We start from the raw sequence: 17,573 nt of genomic DNA, 5'->3' as shown, positions 1-17,573 counted from the left end.
TGAGCTACTCTTGCAGCCCGTCTGCACTGCTCAGAGAACTTCATATCTGCCTGCACAACCACCCCCAAGTCCCTTTCATTCTCTACCACTGTCAGTGTAGTACCACAGAGTTGATACGTTGCTCTGGGGTTGCTGTTTCCCATGTGTAGTACTTTACATTTGTCAATGTTAAACTTCATTTGCCACCTCTCAGCCCATCTGCTCAACCTTTCCAGATCCTGTTGCAGCAGCATAGTGTCAGTAGTGTCCTTGACAACCCTGCCAACCTTTGTATCATCTGCAAACTTGGACATTAAGCTTGATATACCATCATCAATATCATTTATAAATACAGAAAACAATAATGGACCCAACACTGAGCCCTGAGGGACTCCACTAATAACATTAGTCCACGATGAGCAGTGTCCATTGATTACCACTCTCTGTCTTCTCCCCCTCAACCACCCCTTTATCCATAGCAGCAATTTGCCTCCAATGTCACACTGCTCCAATTTGTGTAGCAGTCTTCCATGTGCAACAGTATCAAAAGCCTTTCTAAGATCCAAGTATATAATATCAAAGTTATTCCCTGCATCCAGTTCTTTTGTGACTGCATCATATTACCCAATCAAGTTGGTCAGGCAAGACTATGATGCAGTCACCAAAGAATCTGATGAGTATGACGAGCAATTGAGCAGAGAAATAGAGCAGACCAGTAAATCAGAATATCTTATAATGGGGGATTTTAACTTTCCAGATATTGACTGAAACTTGTGGATTGGTCACTCACACACTAGCAAGACTTCGTGGATTTATTGGATGACTTTTCTATAGCAAAATGTTCGAGAGGCAACCAGAGGGAGTATTACTCTTGATCTGATTATCAGCAGTGATTATTCATGCATTAAGAATTTGCAGATAAAGGAACCACTGGGCGACAGTGATCATAATGTACTGATGTGGGAATTACTTAAAGATGTAACTACCATCAAGACTAAAGGGAAGGGTTTTGCTTTCGTAAAGGTGACTACAGGAGTCTCAGACAGTTTTTAAATTTTGTACAGTAGGATCAACTGAACATTACCAAAATTGAATTCTAAATGGGAAGCCTTCAGGGACTTTTGGAGTCTACTAAGCTTTTCATTCCAACTAAGAAATACTGTTCAAGGTTTAGGCCTAAATGGATGTCAGATGAACTAATGAGGCTCGTGGCAGAGAAGAAAAATGTATGGGATGCATATAAAGTACCAGGTGACACAGAAGTCTATGGCAGATATAAAGTAGTCTGTATTCAAGTCACAAAGGAGGTTAGGCAGGCAAAGGCAGATTACAAGAAATCCTTGGCAAAGGATGCAAAGAAAAACAGCAAAGAGTTCTTTACTTATGTAAACTCTAGGAGGAAAGGGATGAATCAGATTGTACCACTTAACATAGAGGGTTGACTACTGATTATCATGCTCAGGTAGCTGATAAAATGAATGAGTATTTTGCATCTATATTCACACGAGGAGTTATTTAATGAGGGGAGTGCCAGAAGTTTATCAAACTCTAACAGGGAGCTAAGTGATTTTGTAATAACTGAGAGCAAAGCGGAGAAGAAATTGTTGAAGTTACAAACATAAAAAGAGGCACCTAGAGTGGACGGGACCTATCCAGTTATATTAAAGGAGGCAGCAAAGGAAGTAAGCAAACCCTTAGCTATAATTATGAGAGCTTCCTTGGACTCAGGGAAGGTCCCCATGGACTGGAGGTGTGCAAATGTGTCACCAATTCACAAAGGGGGTTCATCCAAAGGTGACACAGGTTACTATAGACCTGTTAGTTTAACTTGGGTTCCAAGGGAAATAATGGAATCACTGGTTAAAGAAGCATTGCAGGAACATCTAGACAAGGCTGCAGTAATAGTTACGACACAGCATGGGTTTGTTAAAGGGAGGTCTTGTCTGACCAATTTGATTGGATACTATGATGTGGTCACAAAGGAACTGAATGTAAAAAATAATTTTGATATCATTGGAGAGGTATGGCATTAAGAATAAATTGGTACAATGGATAAAGGGATGGTTGAGTGGGAGACAAGACGACAGAGAGTGGTAATCAATGGACACTGCTCTTCATGGACAAATGTTATTAGTGGAGTTTCCCAGGGTTCAGTGTTAGGCCCATTGTTGTTTTGTATATTTTTTTGGCTGATGCTGCATATGCTTGCTTTCTTGCATCGTTTGCCTCTACTAATGCTAATACCACATGTATATGTTACATATGTGTTTTGGAATGGTTATAAAGTAATGAAGATTAACAACAATATTTTACTAAGGTTTACTAAGATCATCAAACATGAGTTAAAAAAGAAAAAGTAGGATGCAAGTAGGTCAGTTTATTCTTTGGTGGCAACAGTACAATCCAATTTTGATACAGGTGGGAATACAGATGGGAAAAGAAAAGTTGTGACCAATAGCTTTGGCAAGGGACCAGAATGCTCGACTACCATTTGGACTAGAAGCAAGTTTTCTTCTTAGCCTATTCGAAATCTAGTTTGCACTGATTAATAACTGCAAGCTTTGGTGTAAGCAGAAAATGCAACTGCAGATTTCAATACAAGCCAGTTGCAATATGCATCATTCTTATCTCGAACAGCCTTGGCACATTTATCGAAAAACCAAGATAAAGGACTTGATTTTAAGGTGGTGTGTGGAATAAAGGATTCTCTTCCTACAAGGATAATTTCATTGACACGACCTAAGCAAACACTGGCCTCAGAAGATTTAAAACACTAATCTGACCAAGGAAAAGAAAAGAACTAGCAGGTCAACCCATTTTGCATTTTGGTAATGCTAAACAACACGAGGTTCAGATTGTCCAAATTGTGATCTAAGGTGCCTAGAGGATCCTCACCTTGACCATGTATTTAGAAAGGTTGTTTGCGAGAAAAAGATAAGCTCGTTGGCTGTGTGGTTAGGATTGTCTGGTATTCTGTTAGATAAATGAATAATCTGCAGAAGGTCATTAATAATTGCAAAAGCCTTGGCATCTCACACAGCTGGGTCCGTGTGACTAGAAAATGGAAACCAGATGGGGTTGTGAACATTAAAATCACCAAGGAAAATTACCTCATTGTCAGGAAAGTTGGACTGGAGAAAGTCAGGTTTCAAAGGGAGGATGTTAGAGTTCCAAGTGATTAGCGGAGTTGGGAGAACAATAGAGGCACAAGATAAATTTGACAAGTTTGACAGATAAATTTGTCGTAGAGACTCTGACATGGAATATCAAGGTGCACAAGTATACCTTTGAAGCAAAAAGAATCATACAGCAAATAATTAGGACAACTGAGATGAGCAGTAGTTGAATCAATGGATAACTGACATTCTGTCAGAAAAAGTATGTGGGGTTTGGCAGACTGTAAGCAGAAACAGACATCATTGAGACCACGTATATTTGTGAAATGAACAAGGAAGCATATGAAAGATTTAGATCTTTTCGCCAATACGTTTGTTCTATTAGTTTGACTATTCATGATGTATTCAGTTACTTGCAATCAGATAAGTGAAGAAATGAAATTTTTGGATATAGTGTACACATGGCAAGAACATACCCAGCTCCTTGACACAAGATGACTTCGATGATATCCCCCCCCCCACATACCCACTACTCAGACTTCCTCCAGTCACTATCTGGTAGAGTAGAGGCAGCAAGATTATACACTAGTCCAGAAGCCTCCTAGAGTTCAGTCCAGTGACCTATCCAGCAGCCAGCCTGTGAATACTGTTTTAGAACAGTGTACCTTCAAAAGGTAAGGAAGATTAGCTCTCACCATGATAACCTCAATCATATTGCATGATAAAAGAGATGGGGGAGAGTTGCCAGAACTTTGCTCTGGAGACTAAACATGGTTTCCCACCACTTCAATCCTCCAATAAGTAAAGTGATGCTATTGCACCGGTTGATGAGGGTCATCTACATTCCTAGTAATAATACACTACTACCTACTACACTGCTCTTCATGGAGTAAAGTTATTTGTGGAGATTCCAGAGTGTTCAGTACTGGCCCTGCTGTTGTTTTCTGTATTTGTTAATGATATTAATGAGGTTATATCAGGCTTCATATCTAAGTCTGCAGTGATATAAAATTAGATAGATGGGATGAGAAATGGCAACTGAAGAATGGCAACATATTGGCAAATGCTAGGTACTGCACAGGGGCAGCAGTAATTCCATATTAATGTACCAACTGTGTGGTAGTACACTCAGGGTAGTGGAAAATGAAAAGGACCTTGGGGGTAATCTCTGAGCAGTGCAGACAGGCTGTCAAGATAGTTGATGGGGTTTTGTCAATGATATACAGGAATTTTGCTAGCAGGAGGTGATTATCCCCAAGTATAAGGATGGCTAGTCTGCATCTTGATTACTGCATGCAGATTTAGAGGCCTCCTTTTAGGAAGGATGGAATGGGTTCACAGAAGGACGAGATTGGTGAAGGGAAGGATGGTTTTACCAAAAAGGCTTCAGTTCTGCAAATTGCAGATCTAGAAACTTGCAGATCTAGGCACCTATGAGCGAGGTGATCTGATTGATGTGAAGGCTTTGAATGGCTTGAGCAAACTCAATGCTGATGGGATTCTTCCTCTTGCTGAGACTATGCACACGAGGGAATATAAATTAAAATTAAGGAAGGATGGTTGCAGAAGTTTGCCTTCAGCCAATGGGGGGGTGATTGCTGGAACAGGCTTCCATATCCTTTGTTGTGGAAGTGGATAGTTTGAATAAATTAAAGGAAGAACTAGACAAACTATTGGAGGGGACAGATAGGTGAAATGGGATTTTTTTTTTTTTTTTTTTGCTGGTGCTGTATAAGCTTGCTTTCTTGTATCATTTGCCACTATTAATACTAATACAAAAGATCACATTTTTCCTAGGAATGAATGCTGCAGGAAATTTGAAACAGCAAATGCCAGTTCACCACTTCCATTAATCAGGACCATGTAAGTAAATTTATATTTTTCATTTGTAGCCTCAAGAGAGCATGGATATAAATTTTCATTTTAAAAGTTGTTCCATAACATTTCAGATAAGGGGCTTAGAGGGGAACAGATATTCTGTGTGTTAACAGACACTCAGTCTAAAACACTGATGGATCCAATATCTTTCTATCTCAGAAGATTAGGAGAAGTCCAGTTGGCCTGCCTACCTCCCTAAAATTCACTCATGCACACCTTCTCGATGGTAAGCCCTGTTACGTCACCTAGGTGACAAAAAATGTGTAGAGTGGTTCTCTTCAAGATGCCTGGTCAGCGTGAAGAGGAAAAGACCAAACCCTCCAGCACATGACAGCACAAAAAAACAAATGGCCCTCAGTCCCCAGCGACTTTCACTCCCTCTCTTACGGCAGCAAGAGGATCAGAGTGGAAGCAGAGGGCGCTAAGAATCTCTGGGTGCGACCAGGCTGCCATGCACGGAAACTGAACTTAGCCTGTTACAACGTAATATTGCTCATCGGTGAAGACAGGATATTAGAGCTGGAAAACGAATTAGAAAATGTGAATTGGAATATGATTGGTTTGGCTGAAATAAGAAGAAGATATTAATCACTTAAGCTTATCAAGTGGAAATCTGCTGTACACCTATGGAAACAGTGAAAGGAGTGAAGGTGGAGTTGGCTTTCTGGTCCATAAAGATATAAAAAACAACATTCTGTTTTTCAAAAGTACATCACCAAGGGTGTCAAGACTACAACTCAGGATTTCTAAGAGGTACAAGCTAAAGGTTATAATGATTTATACACCAACATTGAGCCATGATGATGAAGAGGCTGAAGAAATGTACACCGAAACCGAGTCTTCTAGATGAGCAGAAAACCCAGTACACTATCATTATGGGGGACTTCAATGCTAGGGTTGGAAAGAGATAAAACAGTGCAGAAAGGTGAACTATAGGAAATTTTGGAATTAGTGAAAGAAATTAGGTGAAAGATTTGTGGAATTTGCAGAATCTCGAGGATGTCAGTAATTAACACTTTTTTCAAAAAAAGGGCAAACAGAAAGTGGACATGGAAGAGACCAAATGGATTAACAACTAATGAAATCGACTTCATCCTCACTAACAGAAGATATATCGTGAATGATGTTACCGTTCTGAACAAGGTAAATGTTGGAAGCGATCATGGAACGGTAAGATGCACTCTTGATATAGATGTAAGAAAAGAAAAAAAAACTGACTAGAGTAAATAATACAAGGTTCTTTGAGATAACAGAAGAGGAGAAAAAGCAGTATATACTGGAACTTAAGAACAAGTTTGAGCTTCTGTGGACGGCTCAGGACCAAGATATCGACAAGGAATATTACAACTTTCTGAAAGTGATAAAAGCCCAAGGAACCTATAGGTAAAAAGTAACAAAGAAGAAAAAAATTAGTCAAGAAACACTTGACATGATGAACCGAAGACGACATATGAAGAGCAAGATAAACACTGACAAGGAGAAAATTGAGTATACTGAGTTATGCAAAGCCAATAGAAAGAGACTAAGAGAGGACATAAGAAGATTTAACACAAAAAAAGTAGAACAAGCATTAAGAGAAAACAAAGAACTTAAATCAGCAGCCATGAGCAGTAATACAGAAAGACAAATGATACTGAAACTGAAGAATAGTGATGGTGTACTTATAAATACCAGAGAAGGCATAATTCAAGTAGCAGAAGACTACTATAGAGAATTATACAAGGAGCGAGGGAATGATGCTAGCAGCAGGAAAGATGGATCGCAAATCAGTAACACTTATGACGTACCCGATATCCTTCCTGATGAGAACACGCGTTGAAGAAAATAAAGAATCAGAAAGCCCTGGGGGAATATTAAGTTACTGTAGAGTTGTTAAAATTGGGAGAAAGAGACATGGCAGAGAAACAGGCAAGACTCTTCACAAAATGCATTAGAAAAGGTGTGATGCTTAAGGAGTGGAATAATGCAATCAGTTTTGCTGCACAAGAAAGGAGATAAATAAGAAATGGAAATTATAGACCAATTAGCTTGTTATACCACATCTACAAGTTATTCACAAGGGTCATTACTAACAGATTAGGAAGAATACTTGATGAGAATCAACCAAAAGAGCAAGTTGGCTTTAGGACACGATTCTCAACTATGGATCACCTTCACGTAATATCACAGCTAATGGAGAAAGAAAATGAATATAAAACACCATTATGCCTGGCATTTGTGGATTATGAAAAGGCATTTGACTCCACACAGCCTAAGGCAATGTTTCGGGCACTGGAAAGACAAGGCATAGATACCCCATATATTATGATTTTGAAGAAAATATATGAGAATGCTACCTCCTATATAGACTAGACAATGACAGTAGGAAATTTAAAATCGAGAAAGGAGTTCGAGAAGGAGACACAATATCTCCGAAACTGTTTACTGCTGCCCTTGAGGAAGCTTTCAGAAGATAAGACTGGTCGCAGAAAGGAGTCAATGTGAACGGGGAGTACCTTAACTATTTACGATTTGCAGTTGACATTGTGGTCATAAGCTACGATCCCAAAGAATTAGAGGAAAATCTTAATCAGTTATGCAGAGTTAGTAAGGATTTTGGACTAAACATGAATATGGCTAAAACAAAAGTAATGATGAACAAGCATGCCACAGAAAGGGAAATAATGAATGAAGGAGCAGTAATTGAAAAGGTGGAGTCATTACTTATCTGGGACAAGTTATTAGCTGTAATAATGATAAATGGCTGGAAGTCAAGAGAAGAATAAATTTTGGATGGATAGCATTCAGGAAATACTGAGGAGCAATATCCCAATTTGTCTGAAACGTAAAACAATGAACCAATGTATACTACCCACCATGACTTATGGAAGTGAAACTTGGGCCCTCACCAAAAGAATGGAAGAGAAGATGAGAATGACACAGTGAAGAATGGAACAAATTATATTGGGAATCAGAATGTTAGATAAGAAGAGAAACACATGGATTAGGCAGCAAACTCAAGTAAAGGACATTCTTATCAAAACTGAAGAACTAAATTGGTCTTGGGCAGGACACATAGCTCGAAGACATGACAGATGGACTAAGAGAATAACAGAATGATACCTAAGAGGAGCTAGAAGAAAACCTGGAAGACAACAACAGAGATGGACAGATGAAATTCGTGAGTTTGTGGGTCGTAAATGGGTGGCCATTGCACAAAACAGAAGGAACTGGAAAGTTGCTGGAGAGGCCTTCATCCTGCAGTGGATTGAAAATGGCTGATGATGATTTCAGATAAAGCATCTATTAAATGTATGAATTGTACTGAAATCTTACAATATGTGTTGCTATCTCTTATATGTGTATGCAGACACAGTTTTAATATAAGGCAATGTGAATATTCTTTTTGAAAATAAAAGGAGATTGCATATATTATCTGTGTTGTCTGATTTTTGTTAAAAGATGAAATTCCATGGATTTCTGATCCATCAGTATGAATTTCTCATCTGCAAACTGATAAAATGAATTAAATGATAAAAAAAATATATATATACAGAGAATATTACTGCATTAAAAATAATAATAACAACAACTATGCTTTTCATAATTTTTTTTTCAATTCCCACCCCTGAATATTTTTTAAATTTTTTCTAATTTTCTTATTTGATTTTTGGAAATAATTTCCCTCTAATGTTCGGTTATCAGGTCAAAATAACTGCAAATAATATTTAGGGCATTTATACAGTTTTCATTTCAGAATATTTTTAAAAATTCCGCAGAGGGAAAAAGCCTCACTATCATGAATCCTTATACATTTGGGAAACTCATAAAGAAAAGGATTAAAGGGATACCTGAAGTCAAAGTTGTCTATTCTTTGAAAAGCAAATAAAATGACTTGGGTAATATACAGTTTCAAGAATAATGTGTGGCTTCTTTTGGCCCAGTCTACAAGAGCTGTTAAACATTATTGTATAGACAGGGCTGAGTTCAAACATAGCAATGAGCAAACTAAATTTGCTACTTACTGCATTAATCTCATATTGTGAAGGCACTTTTGTACAAGTTAGTAAAGACCACATTGAAAATGACCTTGCAGGCAAAATGCTGCTGATCTCCAAGGATATTTTCTTGAATAATTTGGATAATACTCTGTGGGTATCCCCAAATTATAGATTTGTCTGAAGATAAAGTTATGGTTGTTTTCATATCATGAAATACAATTGCACTGTTACAACTATGGATCAGAGTGCCATCATAAAATTCAAGTACAATACTACTACTGCTTGTGAACATTTTCCCTAAAGCCATAAATATTACTGAAGCCTCTAACAACATTTTCTCCAACTGCATTAATGATGTATGGAAAAAAATTGACAGAATGCCAATCTTTTCTTAACTTCAATATTATACCAAGTAAACCAATGGACTTCAAAGGACTTGAAGATGCAGAGCAATCCAAGCTGAGACTGTTAAACTACACAAGCAATGAGGCTTTGGAGGAAATGGAGAAAGATTGCCTCACATAATGAAACATTAACAAACAAAATGTTTATTCAGCTGGATAGAGATTGAGACCAGAATGGGGATGGAGATGAATCAGAAACTCCTTCGTTAAGATCTCTTAAAACATAGATGTTTGAAAAATTAGTTTTCAAACATTTAGAGACAATAAACGAGAGAGTGTTCAACCAAATGATCCTATCCCTGAATGAAGCAGTAAAGTAAACAGAAGTTTGGTGGTTTTTTATAAAATGCTACAGGGTGCTCTATGCTGAAAGCAAAAAGATTCCATTCATCTATCAAATTTTGCACCTCAAGAAAGATGTATTCGTGGAGCACTGGGAAGCAACAAAACACATAGAAATGTCTAAAGCAGAGTCCTCAAGAAGGACTCTGCAAACAAAAAATGAATATTAATATTATTAATATTCATTAATTTTATTAATATTAAATGAATATTAATATTATTAATATTCATTATTACTAATATTATTATATTAATTTTATTAATATAAAATGGATATTAATATTCATTATTATTAATATTATTCTAATGATCGAAATACTGTATTTTTAACAGGCTTGAGTAGAGTATAGATAATACTGTATATTTTCCCTTGGGAAACACTGTCCAAGGGAAAAGTATATTGCTATTTATTTTAATTGCTATTATCCATACCACAATTTCAACCCTTTTTGGGACTCATCTGTGGGTACCATATGGGCATCATAGTGAAGACCTTGAACAATCTGGTGATGAGGTACAAACAAAACATCAGTGATGATATAAAAGTTAAAATACTCAAATAAATTTATGGCAAAAGTCTCATGATACAAGAGTTAAGGGCAAAATCATTTCATAAACAGCAATGAGCAATTTGGTTTGCTACTTAATACATCTCATATTGTGGAAGCTCTTCACCACAAATTTCTTCTGTATTATATTACTGTAAATAAAAAGAACTAGGGCAGAAGTATATACTTCTCCCTTGGACCAGTTCTCAAACTTCTGAGTAATAATGCATTTGAATTTTCCCAAATTATAAATTTAAAACTACAATATAACCTAGTTAAAAAAAAAAAAAAAAAAAAAATGTCAAAAATTAAATATTTTAATGCCATTAGTAAAGGCATATGATGCAAGAAAGCAAGCTTATATAGCATCAGCCATCTACATCTTCTGCTATAAAAATATTACCGACATTAAAAAAAGAAATCTACTGTATTGCCATTAATACAATGATTTATAAAACTAAACAATATTATACCAAATAAAAGAATTGTAGCAAAATGCAACAAATATGCTGATGCTGTACTAACTGCTACCTGCATACAAGGAAAAAAAGTAAACACAATAAACACCATGGGGGGGATGCTGAACTCCTCCCTAGTTTTATATTCATACAAAGGTTAGCGACGTAGATCCAGATTTTCATAGTATTCGTTAGATATCATTTATAACACACACGCACTTTTTTAAGCATTCATATGAGCACGCTACCCACCCCAACCCCTCCAAAAAAAAAAAAAAAAAAAAAAACAATTCTGGCTGCGCCGTTATATAACGCTATACTTAAATTCGGCAAATAACTTGCAGTTCAAATAACAGTAAAAGCTCGAGTGCACTTTTATTAAGTTATACCCTGAGATTACAGCACATATTTTTTGTTATCAGATAAGTGAAAAACAACACTAATCCTTTACGGCGGATGTATTTATGCATGATTATACTTATAATATATTCATTACAGATAGGATCGTTTCATCACTAATATGCAATTCTATTCAACAAAATCTGTATCTAGCAAGGGGGAGAAATTGTTTCCTGCTGTTCCTGCTCAAAGCCATAAAATGTAAACACGGAAGCATACTCATTTTCTGCAAACTGCAAAAATATCTTACCACCACGATTTACGGAGCTGAAAAACAAGCAGAACCAAGTTTCAACATTCCAAATGTTTTCTTCGAATATTCGCCAACGCAGCTGTAAAGTCACATAACTAACCACATCCATGATTCCCATTTCTGCAAAGATGCTGAAGTAGAAATAATCAGGAGCACAGATCTAACTGCTCTGTGATCAGGAGGATCTCGGGAAGGTTCTGGCAAATAATTAAATGCAAAACTGTGCTCAAGTTATTACTCTGTGGATCAAGCAAAAGAAAGAAATTGTTGCGCCACGCGTAATAATTTCCCACTATGGGAAACAATTAATTAAAACGATTCATTTTAAAATCTTTTTTTTTTTTTTTTTTTTTCATTTTCGTATTTTTCACTCTGTGGTTCTATTTATGCTATTCGAGAACGGCACTTCAGTGCAATGTTTCGGTTGGAGGATGTTCAAACGACTATGTGAACACTCTCTAACTGAAACATTCTCTAATGCGGTTCGTTCCATATGGTTCAAACTATACAAGAAAATGATACGCAGAAACGCCCGCAGAGAAACGGGGCACTGCTCGTCACAAACCATACGATACTAGTTGTCGAATTCCCTTGACTATTCATTGCCCTCCCTCTCCTGCAGTGTTGGGCCTGACCAACGTCACCGTAATATATTCTTACGGTGGCAACGGCCTGGCTGTATGTTAGTATCGCCACTGGTCAAATAGCAGCTATGATCATTAGCCACCCCATCCCCAAAGAAAATCCTGGAAGCGCGCATGGTGTTCGTACAATATTTATAAACGTATTTGTTATATAAGTTTTATCTAGGGAAAATATTTAATTTAAATAAATATATACATTAAATTTTCAATATTACCCAGAAAAAAATTCGTGACAGCTTACCGGAAAAATATATCGCCGTCTGCTGCTCGTTTAGAAAAGTATAAGTTTGCAAAGCCGTATGTTACGTTTGCAGATGATCATTGAACCACTCTTTATTCCAAGGCTTCACTGCATTATATCAAGCATATTAAAATGACCCGGCATTAAATCTAATTTTTTTGTTTAATTCCAAAGCGTTTCTACAAAGTTGGTATTCAAGTTATTTACTAAACACTTATTCCAACTTACTAACAATCAGTGGCGTAGCCGGGGAGCGGTAAGCGAATTCTCCCCTATCATAAATTTTGTTTGTGATAGGGGAGCATGAATCCATTTTTATCATTAACATCTGAAGATATTTCAATAATGACAGAAAAGGGTTAAAGAAGTTATTATTATTAGCCATCTGGTGCAAGGAAGCCCAGGCCTACGCTGCACCAAACAAAAAAAAAAAAAAAATTCTGAGTTACTCTGGGAAAGAGAGAGAAAACAGGAGTCAGAAGTAGAAGGGAATCACCAAGAAAGAGAAGAATGATGATATCCAGCTCAAGACCCTGGGTGTGTCAAGCCCATATTCAAACCAATTGTTTGTTTGAACTGACATTCAAACAAACAAATGGTGTCTATTTTATCCCTTTGCTCCCCCTCACTTCAAAACCTGGCTACGCCACTGCTAACAATACAGCCTTTCATGACGTTCCTAATGGTTTTGGTAACAGAAAAAGCCAAAAAAAGAATTTGTCTTAGAAATCTGAATTTAAAAATTAGTTTGTGGGCTTTTATTGTTGGAGTATTATAGTTGAATTCCATTTCGATTTAAAATTTTTCATGTCACAGTTGTTGATGAAGGATTTTAGGTGTATCAGCAACTTAGACCATATTTAAAGTGACCAGATTCTTAGCATTCCAATGCCAGACATCTGGGGGGGGGGAACAATATACACATTTTTTAAAATATTTTATATATAATAAATATTCGCATAGAAAATACCAATTAAATATATTGACTTCTTTTGAACTAAACTTATAAAATAAAACAAACTTCTTTAAAAATATAGTATATATATATATATATATATATATTTATTTATTTTATTTTTTTTAACAGAAAGGCTGAAATTCAGTATACGGTACCCCTTGTTTATGTAATGAACAGAAGATTGTGTGAAGGATGTGAACTGCGAAAAAAAAAAAAAAAAAAACACTTATTAGAGGGGTCATGTTTTTCATTGATTTTCATTTTTTTTAGTGAAAAAAGGTTATGTTTTTATTGTGAAATAATAATAATACATACTTCTTTTAACAATAAAAACAAGAGAGATTAAATATATTTTACTACTGAATGAAATTTTCTTAATAATTCTTCATTATTTGCTATTTCTTCTTAAAGTTCTTCACAAGAATTAGCAAAATTGCGCTTAACTTGTAATATTGCTTTCAGTGTTTTTGCTGACATCCACAGGCACCTCCGTAGCCAGGTGGGAAGGAGCAGCAGTGCGTAGCACACGCTTCTTGATTAGACCGGGGTTCGAGCCCGTCACCACCAAATACAGAGGATGCGGAAAGGTCAGGGAATGACCACCGCATATCCCGGAGCAATATGGCCTTAGTTGCTAATGCTCCTAAAAACCACATAACAACAACAGCTGATATCCACAGCTTATTTAATATAAAAAAAACTCTTTCCAATGTATCATTGATTCCTGGTTTGCCATTAAGTATGGCAGCTACATGTCCAATCCGGGACAGTTTGCAATGTGGGGCAAACGACTGAAATCCGGGACTTTTGGTCACTTTAACCATATTGCACCACATATAGCATAAAGTTCTGTGGTCAATTTGCTTGCTTGCTGGCCAAAAAATTCAAATTCAGAGAGAAAATGTTTTTACAGGAATAGGGTACACTTAAATAGAACAGGAGCAAAATTAGTCCTTAATGCTATCAAGGCGGTGTTAGGTGGGTGGAAAACTGATAGCTTCGGGAGATACGCAGACAAATAGATTAACAGCCACAGGCAGAACTGAAAGTGATTCTTGCACTGCTCTATTGGAACATGCAGCAGCACAAAAAAGCAAGATACTGAGGATTTCAAGGCCTGCTATGGGTTATCATTTAACAAGGAATTACATTGCTGCATTAGAGTGACTAAGAGTAAGAAAAGGTGCACAATTATATACTTGCCTAATTATATACTTGTACACTAATGCTAAGATCATGGTAACAGGAGCGGATTAAGGTCGGTTGAGACCCCGGGCGCAGAAGAAAATATTGGGCCCCTTAAAAAAAAGAGAGAGACAGGGAAAATAAAAATACATTTTAACCATTTTTTTAAATAAATAAAAAATATTATATACTATTAATGTTTTATTTCCAATAAAATTTGAATATAATATATGTATAATATAATTAATAATAGCATAATAATAATCACAAAGTTTTGAACTAATATGTTCAACTAATTTGTTGGGGTTTTGCGTATAAAGTTGGGGTTTTGCGTGGGCCCTTCAGAAGTCGGGGCCCAGGGTGCGCGCCTGGTGCACCTGCCGTTAAATCCGCCTCTGCATGGTAAATAAATTTAATGAATTTTCAAGTACTGATTAAGTCATCAAGTGTGGATATTGTGGGAGATATCAGCAACATGGTGTCATTAAGACAAGCAATACAGAATTTGAATATGTGGATACAAATGTGTACAGAAGGGATAGGAATTATACTTTTAGTTAAACATATTAAATAAATATAGCATATTAAATGTAAAGCAGATCATCCATTCAACATGGATGACCAGTGCAATGTTGAATCAGGTTGGCATGCTACAAAAGCACTATGAAAACAAAAATGGGAGTAGAATGTACCATAGGCCTAATGACTATGATGAGTATAATAAACAACTAAACAGAGAAATAGAGTGGCCCATTAAATCAGAATGCCATATAATGGGGGAATGTAACTTTCCAGATTGTCACTAGAACTTGTGGGTTGATAACTCATATACTAGCAAGACTATTGTGGATTTATTGAATTATTGTTTTCTACAACAGCAGCATGTAGAAAAACAATAATTTGTTAGAGATGCAACAAGAGGAAGCAATACTCTGGATCTGATTATCAGCAGCGATTCTTCATACATTAATTAATAACATGTTGATAAAAGACCCTCTGGGTGGCAGTGACAAAAGTGTGCTGATGTGAGATTAACTTAAAGATATAACTGCACTCAAGAGCAAAGAGAAGTGCGTTTGCATTCATAAGGGTGACACCATTAGTTTCAGATAGTTTTAAATTCTTATAAGTGGGACCATCTGATGATTTTATCAATAGCAAATTCTAAGTAAGAAACACTCAGAGAAGTAATTAGAATTAATCGTAAAAAGCTATTAAGCTTATCATAACAAATAAGAAATGTCCTTCAAGACTTAGACCTAAATGGATGTCAGATGAACTAATCGACTTGTGGCAAAGAAGAAAAATGTATGGGATGCACATACGGGATATATAAACTAAGTAATCATCACAAAGGGGGTTATTCAAGCTAAGGCAGATTACAGAAGTCTCTGGCAAAGAATACAAAGACTTCTGTGGTTATAAACAGTAGATGGAAGGGGGTTGAATCACAGTGGACCACTTGATGTCGATGGTTTAACTGTTGATCCTGCTCAGAATGCTGACAAACTGAAGAGGTATTCTGCATCTACATTCATGCATGTGGAGTGGGGGTCCTTTAGGGAAGTGGATGCAGGGCCGGTGGGACATGGTAAGCCTCGTAAGCAGGGCATCAACATCTGGGGAGCCGAAATTCAAAATTTTTATTATAGTAATATTTAATAAAAGTATCTTAAGGATGCCAAATATATTTCTAGGTAGTTTAGGAGTTGGCGGTTAATTGATTTCTCCATTACTTTAGAAAGAGTAGAAGTAATTGCAATGGGACGATAATAAGATGGGAGGGATTTGTCACCCATTTTAGAAACTGGCTGGATATGAGCAAATTTCCAAGCAGAAGGAAAAACACCTTTGGAATAAGAAAGTGAAAAAAGGCAGCAAAGAACAGGAGTAAGTTCAGGAGCACAGGTTTTGAGAACAAGTGGAGAAATACCATCGGGACCTGGAGCTTTCTTAGCATCAAGATTCTTCAAAATCCTTCTGACATCCTTTTGACGGAAGACCACAGGAGGCATTGAATGGAGCATGTTGGGAATGGTGGAAGGTGTTTTACCAAGATCAAGCTAAATTTTTGGCAGATTTGTAGTTGGAGAATCCCCCCCATGACCCTTAAGGGTATAGAGGCTTAGGAAGGACGACAGATTCCTGCCAATGGAGATGCCCCAAAACGTCCAAGATATGGATGCTGACTACAAGAAATTCATTGAGGACAAAGCCTACAGAAGACATATCGTCAGGGAGCAGCTCTCATCTTCAACTGAGTGACTGTCACTATTTTTCCTTGATTGGTTTGTTGATATTGTAAAAAAAATCTGTTTTGTTTTCATGTGTTTACAACTTATTATTTTGTTAGAGTTTTAGTTTGTTTCTATGTTCAACCCCTAGCATTTTTATTGTTATGGGCATTGCATCAGGCATACATATAAAATTTACTTATTTTCGCTGATTGCAATAAAGACATTATATATATATATCATTAATACATGAGTTGGAAGAAAAATGGGATGCTAGCAGTTCAGATTTATCCTTGGCTGAAGTGACAACAGAACCATCTGGTTTTGACAGAGGTGGGAGCAAGAAGCAAGTTTTTTACTCTTAGCCTGTTCAAAATCTAGTTTGGACTGATTAATAACTGCTTAACAATTGTTGTGAGCTTTGGTGTAGGCAGAAAATGAAACTGAAGAACTGGAAACAAGCCAATTATTATATGCAACATTCTTCTCTTGAATAGCCTTAGCACATTTATTGGAGAACCAAGGTTTAGCTAAAGGACGAGATTTTAAAGTGGAGTGTGGGATAAAGGATTCCATTCCTACAAAAATAATTTCACTGACACGATCTGAGAAAATATTGATATCAGAAGTTTAGAAACAGTAATCTCACCAATGAAAAGAAATCTCGCAGGTCATCCCATTTTGCATTCTTGTAATGCCTGACAATATGAGGGAATAGCCATGAGATAAAGGCTCCATTGGAGAAGAGACAATCACCAAGTTCTGAACTAAAAGACCACTCACTTCGACCGTGTACTTAGTAAGGTTGTTTGTGAGGAAAAAGATCAAGTGTGTTGGCTGTATGGTTAGGATTGTCCAATATTCTTGTAGGTAAATGAACAATCTGTGCAAGGTCATTAATAATTGCAAAAGCCTCAGCATCTCGACCAGCTGGGTCTGTGTGACTAGAAAACG

The 17,573-nt window shown here is 36.7% G+C and overlaps 1 protein-coding gene across 1 annotated transcript in view; it reads right to left on the bottom strand.

Annotated features, from left to right (window-relative positions):
- LOC150075007 (uncharacterized) overlaps positions 1-11,498 on the bottom strand; it is a 40,743-nt gene extending 29,245 nt beyond the window's left edge. Inside the window, exon 1 of the mRNA XM_090389035.1 lies at positions 11,355-11,498. The gene's annotated coding sequence lies outside the window, so the exon portion shown is untranslated. The remainder of the gene's footprint in view (positions 1-11,354) is intronic.
- Positions 11,499-17,573: the final 6,075 nt, after the last annotated feature.

This window comes from Mastigoproctus giganteus, chromosome 14 (genome assembly GCF_048544385.1).
Source record: "Mastigoproctus giganteus isolate SK-2022 chromosome 14, ASM4854438v1, whole genome shotgun sequence".
Lineage (NCBI taxonomy): Eukaryota > Metazoa > Arthropoda > Arachnida > Uropygi > Thelyphonidae > Mastigoproctus > Mastigoproctus giganteus.
Note: the sequence above shows the minus strand (reverse complement) of the source record. Positions and strands in the feature narration are given on the sequence as shown.